Raw genomic sequence first — 20,175 nt, 5'->3', positions numbered from 1 at the left:
TGGAGCATCCACATTCACACCTCTGCATTTAAGCAAGGCCCTTATAGATCCAGTCACTTTCCTTCTTTCTGTTATTCTGATTTTCACAGTCTGCTCATTGAACTGTTCTCCTGTTGCTGAAGACCTGTACCAAAACTCCTTCACTGACTAAGTCTCTCCATTCACGCCCAAATAACACAAATACTCACTTTACCTCTCAGCAACAACGTTCATTCTACACTTGTCCACATATACCATCAAAGAACAGTGCTCATAAAAGTCAACAGAAATCTGCATCAGTCTCTGAATCACCTGTAATGCTAAATCAGTATGTTAATGTGCTTACTCGGCCTCTAAAACGGTGTGATCAGGAGGGATAGAACGGCCGCCTGGGATGCATAGGAGCAAAGGTTCATATCCAAAGTAGAGGTCCGTCTTTTTACCGACATTCTTATTTTTGTTTATAGCTTTTTTCAGGTACTTTATGCTTCTGAATAACTATTTTCCTTCCGCTTCACCTTCCACTGACATCCTAATTTTGATATTCTTTCTGCCACCACACAATCTTATTATTAAGCTTTACGAAAAAAACTCGTTTTGAAGCGATAAGAGGGTATAACTACATAAACCTCGTAACTTCTAGCTTCATCTAAATAAGAATCATCAGCAGACGGCAAAAATAAAATGAAAAAGACTTCCCCAAACTGCGCTGTCAACCCCATCTCTCGTTATCGTGCTGATGTGATTGATTAACAACTATTGCTATGTTTAGTCATCTGAGAGTGAGTATGTGAGGCTGGGAGTGATAATACTGTTAAAATTAACTTTCCATGGCCATTACACGCGTATTATACAGTGTCACCTAGCGCCAAATACTTTGATAAACCTAATAGTGAATGTGCCAGCCTGAGAGTGTTAATATTGTCAGTATTAACCTTTTCATGGAAGAAACAACTTTTGTATTCTCTTCCTGCTATCCCGGTTTATACTCAGGTGACCGTGAGTCATAGGAGCCTGAGAGTGTTGATAGCTCTTAATAATTTTGGTCCTTAAGACGGCGTGATCAGGACTGGTGGAATCGTGGCCTGTGAGTCATAGGAGCCTGGCTTCTCTGCTGTCCACGCTGTCTTTTTATTTGTTTTACTTTCATCATATTTTTTTCAGGTTTTTACATCTGATTTTTTTTTCAAGTTGTCTTTTCCTTGTTTTGATAACCTTTTACGGATCGTGTTTATGAACAGAGTCTCGAACTCTTTCAGTACAAAAGATAATTTCTAAGGGAAACAAAGTAACCTGAAGTTTGGTTCTTAAGACGGTGTGATCAGGACCGGTAGAATCGTAGCCCATGAGTCAATGGAGCCCGAGTTTATCCTTGAAATGTGCCGCCTATTTTTTTTTCCCCCTTCCATCTTTTGCTTCTAGGACCACTTTTTCCCTATGTTCCTCATTTCGGCTGATTTTTTTTTTTCTCTTCGACTGACATCCAAAATTCTTTCATATCATTGATTTAAAAAATTAAAGCTGATGTGTGTGTGTGTGTGTGTGTGTGTGTGTGTGTGTGTAGTGTACAAGACAGGCAGACATAAAAAGGCAGAGATAAAACAGACAGGATATCAGAGAGACAGACAGACAGACTCGGGGATTAGGCAAATCTTGTATACAATGACAAATGCAGGAATAAAGTGATAGAGGGACAGACGGAAGATGGGTACACAGGTGGAGTGAAAGACTGAGCGATATACAGGTAGTTAGGTAGATGCGTAGATGTAGAGATAGACAGACTTGCCTTCATATGACGAACAGAAGCCACTACAGCCAAAGCAGGTGGATAATTGGGTCTGGTTTGTTGGGCCCGGCATCGAAACCTACAGGAGTCTGTGGTTTCTTTTTTATATTTTTGAAGTGTTTCAGAACGTACAGTTAGTTTTGTTATTGAACAGTCTCTTGTGTGTGTGTGTGTGTGTGTGTGTGTGTGTGTGTGTGTGTGTGCGCGCGCACTTCTTGCCGTACTGGCTGCGTCCAGTTTTAGTCCAGTGACTAAGATGAACTCTATATGTTTTTCTTGTTGCCGCTGAAGTTGTACCCTGTCTGTGATGATGGTGATGTTGAAGGAAGGAAGGGATAGTGAAAAATTAGTACCAAGCTCCAATACGACCATATGGCACTGTAGGAGTAATGGAATGATAAAGGACGGACGAAACACAGAAATATCAACAAGAGAGGTAGGATAGAGGACACTAGTGACAGAAAGACTGGGGACAGAATGGCCCCTTTTAATTGCCTCTTACAAGCAATGATAATGGGGAAGTATTCTTTTACTCTCTCCCCATGGGGCGATGCTGATGAAATGTAGGAGGAGGAGGACGACGAAGACGAGGAGGAAAGAAACATTAAGGGAAAAGCCTGTATAGTGGAATGGATGGTGAGAGTGAGGAAGGCAGCTCTACCAATGCCAAGATCGCAGATCGATTCCTGTCTGAAGTGTGATTTTTATTTTGAATATTTATTTAACTAATCGTTATTGCTACACAATTCTCTGACATCCCTGTTTAAAACTTTACAGACGCTGGTTGGCTCTGGTCAAATGATCATCATCATCATCATCAAGCCAGTGTCTTTTTCCAGCCTAACGATGGAATAAGGCAGGATTTAGATTAAAAAAAAAAAAAAAAAAAAAAAGGGCAGCACGATAGGGGGGAAAATAACCAACAGCATGAAATGTGCCACACAGTGATTGACACAGCAGTCAAACCACAGGAAATCCTACTCCATCTTAAAGGCGTGTTATCACATCACTGTTTTTTCTTATGTTTGAGTAGGGATATTTTTCTCTACTGATCCTTTGCACAGTATATTGGCTTTCCGACTGTTAGTCCGTCCGCTGTTAAGTTAAAAAGAGGGTGTCAAACTTCTGTAATGTTCTCTAAAATACATAGTTTATGAATCCAACTCGATCCTCAGTCAGTTGTCAAGCCTGATAAACATCCATAGTTCATTTTTTCATACACTCATATACCATTATCTGTTCACCTTTTTCGCTGCCAACCATGCCTTCCACCTTCAGAAACACTCATAAGCACAATATATATTACTACATTTATCCCCGTTCTCGCTATAGGACCATAACATCTATGCACATTCACCTACTGTCATCAAACTTGCTCATTTCACGGCTTTCATGAATCACGTTAATTATTATCCTATCCACTGGACGTTCTCTTCCACTGAGTCTCTTCTTGACCTCGTTCTCATGCCACACCTTACAGCTTCAACCATATCATTAAAAGTCGGCTTAAAAGACTTTCATGTTATCGTTTTGCAGCCCCGACACTCCAACCTCTGTGTACTGTAGTATCAAGGTCTTCTAGTACTGTCCACTTTCGTTCCATGTGCTTCCCTATATTCCTCCTTCTTTGCACATATACGTCTATTGTTCCATTGGACGTTCGTATCCTTATATTCTCTGACCAATTCGTCTCGATATTCACCCTCACATCAAACTGACAGTCACCTTCCATTTCAGTTACAATCACTTTACAACCATCATCATTAACTTTTGGCACGACATTCCACACATGAACAAAGTCATCACCAATCACTCAATCACGAGCCATGCTAAAATAATAACTGTGGATATATTTAGTCAGCCTCTAAGACGGTGTGATCAGGAAGGATGGAATGGCCTCCGTGGAATCGTAGGAGCCAGGTTTCACATCCACCTCTGCAACAGCAGTCTATTTGTTCGTCTTACTTTTATTTTCATGACATTGACGTGCGCTTTTCATATTGCAAACTATTTTCCTTCCGGATGCATCAGGTTTATCCTTTAAGTTAGTGGTGTATTTGTTTTTCCCTACTGGCATCAGAGAATTTCATTAAGCTTAGGAAAGACCTCTCGTTTTGAAGGATATAAGAAATGGTTGCATAATCTAAACACAAAGTTTTTAAATTCTGTCCAAATCAAAATTAAAATCAGCAGGAGACGGCAAAAACAGAAGTGAATAAGACATCCCAGGCAGCGCTGTTAACCGCTGCAACTCGCCATCGTGCTCAAGTAGTTTATTAATAACTGTTGCTATGCTTAGTCACGTAAGAATCAGCATAAGCGTCTTAGTGCTTTAATACTGTCAGAACTAACTCGTTCACAGTCGGAACAAACGTAGTATACTATTTCAGCTACAGTCAGATGCTTATAAACAGATAAAAATGAGCATACTAGAATGAGAGTGTTAATACTGTCACCATTAACTCTCTCATGATCGGGATAGCTTCTGTATTACATTCCTGCTGATTCGATTTTACTCATCTTAGCTGTGAGTCACAAGAGTTCGAGAGTGATCGATAAGTTTGGTGTGATCATGACTGGTGAAGCCGTGGCCTGTGAGTCATCGGAGCCCCTGTTCAAGTAAACTACTGCGCCGTCTTTTATATATGTACTAGCAGGAGTACCCGGCGTTGCCCGGCCAAAAAGGCGAACACTCTAATCCTATTTGTTGTAGTTCAGTTATTCTTTGTACTCCAGAAAGACCATGTACCTCTTATGCTTTTGAAGTAGGATCTTAAGAGGTCCAGGAATTTTCTTTTTCAGCTTTCCCAGACTAACGCACAGTATTTGTGCGCACTGTTTTATCATTACCGGTGAGCTCAAATGACCTCGGAGGTCAACCTCACATAGCCGATGTCTGAACTGGGGGTCATATGAGTCTCCACGCCAAAAATTGGGCTGCTGGGTCCTGTCGTTCGACCATGTATTACCGGCGACTTCGACTGACCTCCGATCAGTGACCTCAAATGACCTCGGAGGTCATTCTCTCATAGGCTGTTTCCGAACTGGAGGTCAAGTGAGTCTCCATGCCAAAAACTGGGCTGCTGGGTATAGCCATTCGAGCGTGTATTACCAATGACCTCAAATGACCTCCAACCAGTGACCTCAAATGACCTTGGAGGCAAACCTCACATGATCTGTCTGAACTGGAGGTCATATGAGTCTCCATGCCAAAAATTGGGCTGCAGGGATACCCGGCGTTGCTCGGGCCAAAAAGGTGAACACTCTACTGGTGACCTCGACAGACCTAGATCAGAATTCCAACCCCCCCTAAAACCATCCTTTGGTCACCTTGAATCAGAATATATATGGGTCTGGGGTCTCTGGCCCATGGTTTGGGCGTGGTTGGAGGACAAACAAACATTGCAGCTCTTTTAGAGAGAGAGAGAGAGAGAGAGAGGGAGATTTATCTGGTACTTTTTTATGTTTTTTTTTTTCTTATTCTCCCCAGCGTTCCTTTTTAAGCTTACTCCCACCTATGATGGCGGAGGCAATAAATGATTTGTCTGTCCATCCGTTGGTGCGTTTGTGGATCCATGCATCAGTAACATTATTGTGGGCACGATATCTTCTGTTAACGTTAATGGATTTCCATCAAACTTTTGTTGGTGACGTAGTAGATGATGAACTGTTTAGGTCAACTAGGTCACATAGTCAAATTTCAAAGGCATATGGGGTCAAGCTTTTTACCTGTACTGTGCTAGCGACGTAGATCTACGTCCCCTTCAAAAACGCCAGTGACGTAAATCTACATCCTGCAGCACTGAGAAGTCATTGCATGCAACTGAAGTAGAATGGAAGGTAATATCATGCCTCGCTACCTTCAGACATTTCTCCGTTATGCTTGCAACACTGATTTAGGAGCACAGGAGGCCAGTGAGTCTTCAGAGGCTCACTGCCACTCAGCCTTTTCAGTAACCTTGAAAATTTCAGAGGTAAAGTGGCACCAACCTGCCTCCATTCAACCAACTATCTGGCTTTAGTGATTACTTTTATTAGTGCCAGGGATCTTATATCGACGTATTAAGCCCATTTATAGTCTGACAAATCTAAACGTAGGGTTTTGGTGGAGTCACCCCCTCCCTGCACTGTTGTCACGTTTCCGAGCTGACCTCTCCATCAGCGATGACCTTGACACTGTTTCCCTCTTGTGATCTCCGTTTTTCTAATACCCCCTATACCCCTGCCACCAACACCCCCTATACCCCTACCCCCAACAACACCCCCATTAACAACACCCGCTATACCTCCACCACCAACACCTCCTATAAATATAGACCCCCACCATCAACACCTGTATAATAATTAGCCGTTGATAATTGCTATACTTTTATTGAGAGCATACATTCTACCCTATTGCTCAAACTCCCTAATCTTACAATCCCATCTGTCTTAATCCTTCCCACTGCCTTCGTTCCTAAATCCCTTAATTGATCTATTTTTAACCTAAGTGTCCCCACACCTTTTAAACCATTTACCTCTCTGTCACTATTCTCCACCATATGTATCAACTTGTATTATATTGTGTATAGAACTTTCATACTGTATGCTGTACTACTGTATAATGTATAAGAATACCCACTGTTTAGTGGAAATAAAGTTTTATTATTATTATTTCTCTCTCTCTCTCTCTCTCTCTCGCTAGATTTTGTTATGTGTCATCCATGGTTTTTTACTTCCATTTTTATGTATGGATTATAATTTTGACTTTATTTCCGCACCACCCTTGAGGTAAAAGTCACGGCTCGTTTTTTTTATAGAGGTTTCCCCAATAGGCCTAAATCCTGTTGGGGGTTGGTGACCTCCCATAGCGTACACACAAACACGTGTCGCGTGAGTGCTGCCACCCCAGAGCTGTTTGATATATTTATTTTAATTATGAAAGGATCGCCTCTTCCCACTTTTATCCCTTCAAATTTTCTTGCAATTATACTTGCTAAATTAATTAGCAATGTTAGAAGTGTTGGGGAAGTAAATGATAATTAGAATATTTTTAGAGCAACACTGCCAAATTTTTATGCCACGTTTCTCTATTATCGTATAATATAGTATGCAGAATAGTTTTATTCTTCCTTGATACATGTCAGCACTTTCATTACAGTTTTATTAGTATGAGTTATGTTTATGTATCATTCCTACTACACAAACCACAGGCTTTATACATCGTAGGGTTAGGAAACATGGCAATAGTGTAGGGAGGGGGTGACTCCACCCAAACCCTATGTTTAGATTTGTCAGACTATAGCAAGAAGAAAAAATCCAAAATCTGCTGCCATAGAAGGGTATCATTTTTTTTTTTCAAGTACGGTACGTGTTAATCACTGTCGGCATGATATCTCCTGAACCCCTTGACTGATTCTGAACAAACTTCTGCCAGTGATATAGTATGAGGTGACGATGAACTGATTAAATCAGCGTGGTCAAGGGGTCAAAGGTCAAGGTCATATGTGGTCAATTTACCTTATCTTTAGACGAAATATCTCCTGAATCTCTAGACGGATTTTGACCAAACTTCTGTCAGTGATATAGTAAGAAGGGACGATAAAACCATTAGGTCAGCAAGGTCATGGAGGCTGAATGGCAAGGCCGTGTGCAATTTTTGGTGTGAGCATACTGAGCGACGCTTTATGCTGACAGCTCGGGGCCAGACTTCTTGGCGTTTCATTTTTCTTTTCCACTGATATCCTAAATGACCACATGTTGGTGATTTAACCCCTTCAAGCCGATGAATTTTTTATATTATACCCGAATAGATGATTATAATAGGTTTATTAATGACAAGCAGGGGTACCCGGCATTGCCAGGCCAAAAAGGCTAACACTCTAACCCTATTTCTTGTTCAATCTTTCTTTCTGCACCAGAAAGACCATGTACCTCTTATGCTTTTGAAGAGGAATTAGAAGACCAGGAACTTTCTATTTCAGCTTTCGCAGACTAATGTACAGTATTTGTGCACTCTTGCTTAGTATTACTGGTGACCTCAAATGACCTCTGACCATTCACCTCAAATGACCTCCGAGGTCAACCTCACATAGCCTATGTCTGAACGGGAGGTCCTGTGAGTCTCCAGGCCAAAAATTGGACTGCTGGGTCCACTCATTCAAGCGTGAAATACCGGTGACCTCCAATGACCTCTGATCAGTGACCTCAAATGACCTCGGAGGTGAACCTCACATAGCCTATGTCCGAACTAGAGGTCATGTCAAAACTAGAGGTCCATGCAAAAAATTGGGCTGTAGGGATACCCGGCGTTGCCTGAGCCAAAGAGGAGAACGCTCTACCAGTGACCTCGGATGACCCAGACCTGAATTTTGACTCTCCTAAAGCCATCCTTGGGTCACCTTGATTCGGAATATATATAGCACTGGAGGTCTCTTGCCCATGGTTTGGGCGTGTTTGAAGTACAAACAAACAAACAAACATCGCGGCTCCTTTATGTATATACTATATGTAGAAGTACTTGGGCTGAAAGGGTTAATGGAAGATCTGTTTGGAACCCTCTCAGTGAGAGAGACCATTTCCAAGTTGAACAAAGTGATCTGAAGTGTCACGGGGTTTTTATAATTACGGTAATTTTGATATAAATGCTTAAATATTATTTAAATTGATAATAATATTCAATAATATTGAAGAGCAGAGACAATGATTGTCTTGCTACATCAAGCAATGATTACTTTACGCTGCTTCTTCGCACGACTCTCTGAGAACGAGAATTTATAAACTTTCTCCACAGTACACAGCAGAGACTAATTACTCACAATTGCTGAATTACTGTACTGTTAGCCTCTGGAGAAAGTTACTTCACCCTTGACAATAAATAACTAATACTAATAACAATAATCAGGTCCTTGCTGATGCTTAACTCCTATGGCACAACGGATTTTAAGTTAATACAACAAGACTGGTCTAAGTACCAGTTATGAAAGCAAAACGTTTATGTAAGCTAGGAGCTATATGGGAAATAAGCTTAATAATGGAGAAATGAAACAAGATTTTACTTTAAGCTCAAGGAAAAGAACTGTTAAATTTATTAATTACAAAAAATAAATTTAACGTTACAATTCAAATCAATTAAATGAGACGCACTCACTCACTCGCACAAAAGCTAAATACTTACGCCTAGGAAAAACACCTTAACTAAGCTCTTAAAACTAGGAAATACACAAAGGAAATACCAGTCGATGAATACTTTGTATCACCCAGGGGGTGGGAGTTTGAAGAAACTGATACTCTGTGGAGCTTGGGATGCTAGCTGACCTCTCTTCACTTCTGAGCACAGGACCTCTCTCCGTCAAAGCCACCACTAGACTGAATTCAAATCGTGGGAAAGAAAGGCGGAGCACTAAGCCGTATTTTCTAACGGTCGAGTGAACGAAACGCGCCCAAAACAATCGCTCATCAGAAGCGCTAATGTCTCACACAGAGACGATCACGTATGACAATGAAAAACTGATTTGACAAAGCTTCCGTCCGAATGAGCGGTTAACTGAACGAAAAACAGTGAGTTTTCCACTAATAGTTCGCGGCTTCTCACAAAAGGGAAATGTCGCGAATTGATTCGTGACATTACGCCCCATGAAAATTAAATCTTTCTTCCTTCAGAAGAAAGATTTCAATATACATACATATAAATCCTAACTCAGTCACACAAGATTCACACTGTGGTGTGTGTGCTATCCTGCTACAGGAGAAAGTCGCAGTCGCCAGTGAGCGAAAAAACCTCGTATTTACGTTAATAGAAGCAAGCTTGAGGGAAAAACTCCGTGACGACGGTGAGAATCCTGTACTCAGGTCAAACTGAGCGAAAATTCGCTACATTTACACTGACAACTAATTGTTGTGTAGCGTGGTGTATGTAATACACGGTGTAGGTGTGACAGTTGTAGTGTAACTGTACCTACGTGTAAAATGACACAGTAAATAATATGGCGAAGACGAAGGCAGAGGAGAAGAGGCGGCAGCGTGCGGCAGACGATCAGCTGGTCCGCACAGCAAAACTGCTACACCCATTGCTGAACCTGCAAAACCAATTAAGGTGGAGCATCAAAAGTGTCAATGAGACAAAATTCTTATTATGTTACAATTACTCTCTCTGGCTAGCAGTCAGTGCTACGACGTACATTCGAGGTCGCCATTAATTATAGCACACAATTATGATCGGCAAGTTGAGAATCCTTGTGCAAACTCGGGTCTTCCATAGCCTCGAACTGCACATGGGTCCTCAACCTGTGCCTCAACCTACAGTACTTATATTAATATCGGAGAGCTGAGAAACCTTGTGCAAACTTGGGTCTTCCATAGCCTCAAGTCGCCTCTGCAGAGTTCTCACTTCCCCCTTAACCTACAATACAATACTTATATTAGTACCGGAAAGCTGAGAATCCTTGTGCAAACTTGGGTCTTCCATAGCCTCAAGTCGCCTCTGCGGAGTTCTCTCTCCCCCTTAACCTACAATACAATACTTATATTAGTACCGGAAAGCTGAGAATCCTTGTGCAAACTTGGGTCTTCCATAGCCTCAAGTCGCCTCTGCGGAGTTCTCACTTCCCCCTTAACCTACAATACAACACTTATATTAGTACCGGAAAGCTGAGAATCCTCGTGCAAACTTGGGTCTTCCATAGCCTCAAGTCGCCTCTGCGGAGTTCTCTCTCCCCCTTAACCTACAATACAATACTTATATTAGTACCGGAAAGCTGAGAATCCTTGTGCAAACTTGGGTCTTCCATAGCCTCAAGTCGCCTCTCAACTTCCCCCTTAACTTACGGTACATATATTAGTACCGGGAAGCTGAGAATCCTTATGCAAACTTGGGTCTTCCATAGCCTCAAGTCGCCTCTCAACTTCCCCCTTAACTTAAGGTACATAATATGCATGTACAGGCCCTGGACATACTGTGTCCTGTGGGGCCAATGGGCGAGACATCAGGTCTGCACCCACTTCACCACTACCCTGTCTCTCAACTGACTCAGAGATTACAGGTGTGGTTATGAACGGCACAGGAAGGACATGTCCCTGATCAGTGGTGATACTTTGGCACACACTGCAGGAACGGACAAAACTGTCTATGTCTCGTCCCATCCCTGGCCAGAAAAAGTCAGCTCGGATACGGCCCTGGGTCTTCCTTTTGCCCAGGTGACCTCCTGAGGCTGGACAATGACCCCATTGTAACACTGCTGGGCGGTACTTGGCGGGAACGACAAACTGCAGTCGAACCTCGCCCTCGGGTGTTCGTGACTCACGGTAGAGCTGTCCTTGTTTGCGAAGGAACTTGGCTCGACCTCCCCGTGAATACTTAATCACTCGACCCTTTTGTTTATTCCGCACGGCAGCAAGTGTCGGGTCAGAATGTTGTTCTTGTACAACAAGTTGACTGCACATCAGATCTTGCGGCGATTCAATGATCACTGGGGTGACACAGTCTGGAGCCTCAGTCATGGCTCGTGTCACCGCAGCAGCCGAAGTCTGAGTAGCGCCATCGGAGCAACTATCCTTGACTCCATTAATATTGCCTACTATTAAGTCAAATAGAGGCTCTGGCATGACAACTGCAAGTGTCATACCAGTATAAAATGGAGATGCCACCTGGATACATGCCTCAGGGAACAATCTCAATGATCCATCAATAAGTTTTGCATGGATCTGTCGACCTGTATACTGCTGAGGCCGAACTAAACTCTGCTTAACAGAGCAACCTGAGGAACCATTGTCTCTCAGGACCTTCACAGGAATGCCTCCCACAAACCCAGGCTGAACAAGGAAGGTACTGTCACCTGTGGGAGGGCCTGTGGAAGAAGCAGCTAGCCACTCATGAGGCTGCTGAATTGATGTGGCAAACATTGTGCCTTGAAGGTTATATTGGGGAGATGGAACATTGGCCATCTGTGGAGGGGGGTTCACTGTCACTGTGGGACTAGTGAACTGTGGGGAAGTACCCACACTGGTAGGGACGTGACCACCAGGCTGCTGCTGAGGAATGAAGGCTGCATTCGCTTCCTGCCTCTTTTGAGCTGGTGGTGAAAAAGTTTGTCTCGACGGTTGGTTGCGTGGCTGATACTGCTGCTGGTTAGGGTACTTGTTGTATCTTTTCCACTCAGGTTTCTGAGTGTTTTGCCCCTGGTCCTTCCACTGCGGTTTTGGACCTTGGCCATTACTCTGAGAATGGCCTTGTTGCTGGGATTCAGTCTGAGACGGCTTCCCAGACTTGGCAGTATCTTTTCTGCTCCAGGTGTTTTGCTTACGAGGTTGATACCCGTATGCAGTAAAGAATGCGTCAGCCTTCTCTGCCATTTGGCTGGCATCTTTCACCTGGCAGATCTTAAGCTGTGCTATGAGCTCAGCAGGCCACGACCTCTCTAGCTGTGTACGCAGCATAAGGTCAATTATCCCCTCACGCGTGGAAGGAGTTTCATCTTTCTCCATCCACTCATTTAAGTAAGCTGTGAGACGATCAAGGAACTGAACAGCTGTCTCCTTGTCTTGGAGACGAGCTCGCATGAACTGAACTTTGGCGTCGTCTACTGTGAGACCATACGCCTTAATGAGTGCAGCTTTCATCATCTCATATGTGAGATTGTCTCCACGAATTCTGTGGAGAATATCGAGGGCAGGGCCCTCAAATAAACTAAGAAATTGGATCCGCTTAGCTGCCTCATCCAGTTGATATAAGTCTGCCATGTCCTCAAAACGAGCTATGTACGGCTCGATTCGCTCGCTTTCCTTGTATGAAGGAAGCTTGATGCGTGGGGTCGCCAGGACATGTGCAGGAAGAACGCTCGTGGAGTTTGGACCAACTGCACCAGATGTATCTGAAGCCAAGGAATCTCGCTTTAGCTTCATCATTTCATATTCGTGTTTTTCACGTGCCTCACGTTCGGCACGTTCGTGCTCTCGTTCTCGCTTGCGTTGTTCACGCTCGTATTCGCGCTGTTGTCGCTCTTTTTCTAACTCGAGCTCGCGTTGTTTCTGCTCGTGTTCGCGCTGTTCTCGCTCGTATTCGCGCTCTTTCTCACGCTGCTCTTGTTCATAAGCACGCTCTCTTTCACGTTCCTCACGCTGTTCTCGCTCGTATTCGCGCTGTTCTCGCTCGCATTCGCGCTGAATCTTACGCTCTTCACGGGCATCATTCTCGCGCTGCTGCTCCTGATTATGCCGTGAGAGTATATACTCTTCAATTTCGGTTGGGTCCGAAAGACCCATATCTTTGGCTTCCTGTAAAAATACAGTAGTAGCCATGGCGCTAATTTATTAAGCAAAACCGAAATTGAGTACTGACTGCTTAGCGACGAATACTAATAAACACAAGTAAAGAGTACAGACACAAGCTAGTGGTGACCAGTCTTATCCAGTTAACTGGCAAAGAATAAATAAAAAATGTAAATGACTGGGAAGACTCAATAATAAACACAATGGGTACGCCGACTTCCCAGGAGCGAATAAAATCGTCTGGCATTACCAAAAATAAACTAGAGTTAAGTACTCTATTGATTAATAAAGCAAAAACTCACTTGCTAAATTAACGGTAAACACCAGTAAACTTGTGCCTATAAACTTTAATTATAAATACCTAAATATGAATGAGTGAGCACTATCTCGTGAATAGCTTTAGAGCTAGGAGTTAATATCCTGGAATGAGGTCGCCAATTGTCACGGGGTTTTTATAATTACGGTAATTTTGATATAAATGCTTAAATATTATTTAAATTGATAATAATATTCAATAATATTGAAGAGCAGAGACAATGATTGTCTTGCTACATCAAGCAATGATTACTTTACGCTGCTTCTTCGCACGACTCTCTGAGAACGAGAATTTATAAACTTTCTCCACAGTACACAGCAGAGACTAATTACTCACAATTGCTGAATTACTGTACTGTTAGCCTCTGGAGAAAGTTACTTCACCCTTGACAATAAATAACTAATACTAATAACAATAATCAGGTCCTTGCTGATGCTTAACTCCTATGGCACAACGGATTTTAAGTTAATACAACAAGACTGGTCTAAGTACCAGTTATGAAAGCAAAACGTTTATGTAAGCTAGGAGCTATATGGGAAATAAGCTTAATAATGGAGAAATGAAACAAGATTTTACTTTAAGCTCAAGGAAAAGAACTGTTAAATTTATTAATTACAAAAAATAAATTTAACGTTACAATTCAAATCAATTAAATGAGACGCACTCACTCACTCGCACAAAAGCTAAATACTTACGCCTAGGAAAAACACCTTAACTAAGCTCTTAAAACTAGGAAATACACAAAGGAAATACCAGTCGATGAATACTTTGTATCACCCAGGGGGTGGGAGTTTGAAGAAACTGATACTCTGTGGAGCTTGGGATGCTAGCTGACCTCTCTTCACTTCTGAGCACAGGACCTCTCTCCGTCAAAGCCACCACTAGACTGAATTCAAATCGTGGGAAAGAAAGGCGGAGCACTAAGCCGTATTTTCTAACGGTCGAGTGAACGAAACGCGCCCAAAACAATCGCTCATCGGAAGCGCTAATGTCTCACACAGAGACGATCACGTATGACAATGAAAAACTGATTTGACAAAGCTTCCGTCCGAATGAGCGGTTAACTGAACGAAAAACAGTGAGTTTTCCACTAATAGTTCGCGGCTTCTCACAAAAGGGAAATGTCGCGAATTGATTCGTGACATGAAGGCAGCATGAATAAAATATAAAAGATGTCAACATAGCGAAGAATGGATGGATGTGTGAGTGAGAAGGGGATGGATGGATTGGTGGATGAGCAATAGGTGGATGGGTGGGCCCGTCTGTGAGAAAGGTGTATATATAAGGTATTGGTGGATGAGGGGTAGATGGATGTTTGGATGCATGGATGGATGGATGAGTGGATGGGTGAGTAGGGTAGATAGGCAATATTGTGTTTGGCAGAGGGTAAATGGATGGATGGATGGTCAGGTGAAGTACTGTATGTAGCTGCACTAATTCTTCTGGTGTTCATAGTCAACCCAGTGTTGTTCATTTTCAGAGTATTCTTACCTTCAGTGCCACTCTGCGTGGTGTGTGTGTGTGTGTGTGTGTGTGTGTGTGTGTGTGTGTGTGTGTGTGTGTGTGTGCGCGCGCGCATTTCGCTCTATGTGTTAGTATGTGTGTGTGTTAGTGTGCATGTGTTAGTGAGTGCGTGTTTCGTGGTAAATGTATGTTTGTGCGTGTGTTTACGTGTTTGTAAGTGACTATGTGTGTGTGTGTGTGTGTGTGTGTGTGTGTGTGTGTGTGTTTGCTAGTACCTGCGTCTTTCTTGTGTTGGTATATATGAGTTGTGTGTGTGTTTGTGTGTTTGTGTGTATGTGTATGTACGTCTGTGTCTGTGTTTGTATGTATGTGTGTGTGTATGTACGTCTATGTCTGTGTTTTTGGTTTTGTGTGTGTGTGTGTGTGTGTGTGTGTGTGTGTGTGTGTGTGTGAGAATGAGAAACAGACAGACACGGGGATTAGCCAGTCAATATATAAACAAAAAACACAAGGAAACAATGGTAAAATTATGGACTGACAGAAGGTAGGCACAAAGGTAGAATGTGAGGCTGACACTTATGTAATTAGTTAGGTAGATTCATAGATGGAGTTGTCACGAATCAATTCGCGACATTTCCCTTTTGTGAGAAGCCACGAACTATTAGTGGAAAACTCACTGTTTATCGTTCAGTTAACCGCTCATTCGGACGGAAGCTTTGTCAAATCAGTTTTTCATTGTCATACGTGATCGTCTCTGTGTGAGACATTAGCGCTTCCGATGAGCGATTGTTTTGGGCGCGTTTCGCTCACTCGACCGTTAGAAAATGCGGCCTAGTGCTCCGCTTTTCTTTCCCACGACTTGGGCAGTCCAGTTGTTGCTGCGACGGAGAGAGGTCCTGTGCCAGCAGTGTGAGGTCAGCTAGTACCCAAACTCCACAGTTCTTCAGTACTTTCATCCTAGTTCAGCTTGGGTGATACGCAGCATTCATCGACTATAGTATTTCCTTCTTGTATTTCCCTAGTTATAAGAGTTTAATTAAGGTGTTTTTTTCTAGGCGTAAGTATTTAGCTATTGCGTGAGTGAGTGCGTCTCATTTAATTTGATTTGAATTGTAACGTTAAATTTATTTTTTGTAATTAATAAATTTAACAGTTCTTTTCCTTGAGCTCAATGTAAAGTAAAATCTTGTTTCATTTCTCCATAATTAAGCTTATTTCCCATACAGCTCCTAGCTTGCATAAACGTTTGCTTTCATAACTGGTACTTAGACCAGTCTTGTTGTATTAACTTAATATCCGTTGTGCCACCTGGGAGTTAAGCATCGGCAAGAACCTGATGTTAGTATCAGTTATTTATTGTCAGGGGTGAAGTAACTTTCTCCAGAGGCTAACAGTACTAATTCAGCATTTGTGAGTAACTAGTCTCTGCTGTGTACTGTTGAGAAAGTTTGTAAATTCTCGTTCTGAGAGAATCGTGCGAAGTAGGCCAGCGTAAAGTAATCGTTGCTTGATGTAGCAAGACAATCATTGTCTCTGCTCTTCAATATTATTGAATATTAATATCAATTTAACATTTAACCATTTATATTTTAAAAACACCGCGATATCATAAAAACCCCGTGACAATTGGCGACCTCATTCCAGGATGTTAACTCCTAGCTATAAAGCTATTCACGAGATAGTGCTCACTCATTCATATTTAGGTATTTATCATTAAAGTTTATAGGCACAAGTTTACTGGTGGTTACCGTTGATTTAGCAAGTGAATTTTTGCTTTATTAATCAATAGAGTACTTAACTCTAGTTTATTCTTGGTAACGCCACACGATTTTATTCGCTCCTGGGTAGCCGCCGTACCCATTGTGTTAATTATTGAGTCTTCCCAGTCATTTACATTTTTGATTTATTCTTTGCCAGTTAACTAGATAAGACTGGTCACCACTAGCTTGTGTCTGTATTCTTTATTTGTATTATTACCATTCGTTTGCGAGGCAGTCAGTGCTCAGTTTCGTTTGCTTAATAAATTAGCGCCATGGCAGCCAGTGCTTATGTACAGGAAGCCAAAGATATGGGTCTCACTGACCCAGAGAAAATACAGAGTTACGTTCTCTCACGGTTTAATTACGAGCAAGAACGTGAGAAAGACGCTCGTGAACGTGAGCGAGAACAACGCGAATACGAGCGAGAACAGCGCGAATATGAGCGACAACAGCGCGAACACGAGCTAGTACAAGAGCGAGAACAGCGCGAATACGAGCGTGAACAGCGAGACAAAGAACGAGAACATAAACTTGAAGTGCTGAAGCTCAAGCGAGATTCCTTGGCTTCAGACACGTCTGGTGCAGTTGGTCCAAGCTCCACGAGCGTTCTCCCTGCACATGTCCTGGCGACCCCACGCATCAAGCTTCCTTCATACAAGGAAAGCGAGCGAATCGAGCCGTACATAGCTCGTTTTGAGGACATGGCAGACTTATATCAACTGGATGAGGCAGCTAAGCGGCTTCAGTTTCTTAGCCTATTTGAGGGCCCTGCCCTCGATATTCTCCACAGAATTCGTGGAGACAATCTCACATATGAGATGATGAAAGCTGCACTCATTAAGGAGTATGGTCTCACAGTAGACGACGCCAAAGTTCAGTTCATGCGAGCTCGTCTCCAAGACAAGGAGACAGCTGTTCAGTTCCTTGATCGTCTCACAGCTTACTTAAATGAGTGGATGGAGAAAGATGAAACTCCTTCCACGTGTGAGGGGATAATTGACCTTATGCTGCGTACACAGCTAGAGAGGTCGTGGCCTGCTGAGCTTATAGCACAGCTTAAGATCTGCCAGGTGAAAGATGCCAGCCAAATGGCAGAGAAGGCTGATGCATTCTTTACTGCATACGGGTATCAAGCTCGTAAGCAAAACACCTGGAGCAGAAAAGATACTGCCAAGTCTGGGAAGCCGTCTCAGACTGAATCCCAGCACCAAGGTCGTTCTCAGAGTAATGGTCAAGGTCCAAAACCGCAGTGGAAGGACCAGGGGCAAAACACTCAGAAACTTGAGTGGAAGAGGTACAACAAGTACCCTAACCAGCAGCAGTATCAGCCACGCAACCGACCGTCGGGACAAACTTTTCCACCACCAGCTCAAAAGAGGCAGGAGGCGAATGCAGCCTTCATTCCTCAGCAGCAGCACGGTGGTTACGTCCCTACCAGTGTGGGTACTTCCCCACAGTTCACTAGTCCCACAGTGACAGTGAACCCCCCTCCACAGATGGCCAATGTTCCATCTTCCCAATATAATTCACAAGGCACAATGTTTGCCACATCAATTCAGCAGCCTCATGAGTGGCTAGCTGCTTCCTCCACAGGCCCTCCCACAGGTGACAGTACCTTCCTTGTTCAGCCAGGGTTTGTGGGAGGCATTCCTGTGAAGGTCCTGAGAGACAATGGTTCCTCAGGCTGCTCTGTTAAGCAGAGTTTAGTTCGGCCTGAGCAATATACAGGTCGACAGATCCATGCAAAGCTTATTGATGGATCAGTGAGATTGTTCCCTGAGGCATGTATCCAGGTGGCATCTCCATTTTATACTGGTACGACACTTGCAGTTGTCATGCCAGAGCCTCTATTTGACTTTATAGTAGGCAATATTAATGGAGTCAAGGATAGTTGCTCTGATGACGCTACTCAGACTTCGGCTGCTGCGGTAACACGAGCCATGACTGAGGCTCCAGACTGTGTCACCCCAGTGATCATTGAATCGCCGCAAGATCTGATGTGTAGTCAACTTGTTGTGCAAGAACAACATTCTGACCCGACACTTGCTACCGTGCGGAACAAACAAAAGGGTCGAGTGATAAAGTATTCACGGGGAGGTCGAGCCAAGTTCCTTCGTAAACAAGGACAACTCTACCGTGAGTCACGAACACCCGAGGGCGAGGTTCGACTGCAGTTTGTCGTTCCCGCCAAGTACCGCCTAGCAGTGTTACAATGGGGTCATTGTTCAGCCTCAGGAGGTCACGTGGGCAAAAGGAAGACCCAGGGCCGTATCCGAGCTGACTTTTTCTGGCCAGGGATGGGACGAGACATTGATAGTTTTGTCCGTTCCTGTAGTGTGTGCCAAAGTATCACCACTAATCAGGGACATGCCCTTCCTGTGCCATTTGTAACCACACCCATAATCTCTGAGACAGTTGAGAGACAGGGTAGTGGTGAAGTGGGTGCAGACCTGACGTCTCGCCCATTGGCCCCACAGGACACATTATGTCCAGGGCCTGTACATACATATTATGTACCGTAAGTTAAGGGGGAAGTTGAGAGGCGACTTGAGGCTATGGAAGACCCAAGTTTGCACAAGGATTCTCAGCTTTCCGGTACTAATATAAGTACTGTACTGTAGGTTAAGGGGGAAGTTCGAGAGAGAACTCCGCAGAGGCGACTCGAGGCTATGGACGACCCGAGTTTGCACAAGGATTCTCAGCTCCCCGATACTAATATAAGTACTGTAGGTTAAGGGGGAAGTTCGAGAGAGAACTACGCAGAGGCGACTTGAGGCTATGGAAGACCCAGGTTTGCACAAGGATTCTCAGCTTCCCGATATTAATATAAGTATTGTAGGTTAAGGCACAGGTTGAGGACCCGTGTGCAGTTCGAGGCTATGGAAGACCCGAGTTTGCACAGGGATTCTCAACTTGCCGACACTAATCGTGTGCTAAAATTAATGGCGACCTCGAGTGTACTTTTTGTAGCATGTACTGATTGCTAGGCAGAGAGAGTAATTGTAATGTAATAAGAATTTTGTCTCATTGACACTTTTGATGCTCCACCTTAATTGGTTTTGCAGGTTCAGCAATGGGTGTAGCAGTTTTGCTGTGCGGGCCAGCTGATTGTCTGCCGCACACTGCCGCCTCTTCTCCTCTGCCTTCGTCGTCGCCATGTTATTATTTACTATGTCATTTGACACATAGGTACAGTTACACTACAACTGTCACACCTACACCGTGTATTACATACACCACACTACACAACAATTAGTTGTCAGTGTAAATGTAGCGACTTTTCGCTCAGTTTGACCTGAGTACAGGATTTTCACCGTCGTCACGGAGTTTTTCCCTCAAGCTTGCTTCTATTAACGTAAATACAAGGTTTTTTCGCTCACTGGCGACTGTGACTTTCTCCTGTAGCAGGATAGCACACACACCACAGTGTGAATCTTGTGTGACTGAGTTAGGATGTGTACATATATATATATATATCCACAAATTTTTTCCCATAAGGAAAAAATTTAATTTTGTAGGGGCCTAATGTCACGAATCAATTCGCGACATTTCCCTTTTGTGAGAAGCCACGAACTATTAGTGGAAAACTCACTGTTTATCGTTCAGTTAACCGCTCATTCGGACGG

Source organism: Coenobita brevimanus, chromosome 97, assembly GCF_032717465.1.
Source record: "Coenobita brevimanus isolate Jiangsu-jjx chromosome 97, ASM3271746v2, whole genome shotgun sequence".
NCBI classification, from domain to species: Eukaryota; Metazoa; Arthropoda; class Malacostraca; order Decapoda; family Coenobitidae; genus Coenobita; species Coenobita brevimanus.
The sequence above is the reverse complement of the archived record's forward strand: the minus strand, read 5'-3'. Positions refer to the sequence as shown.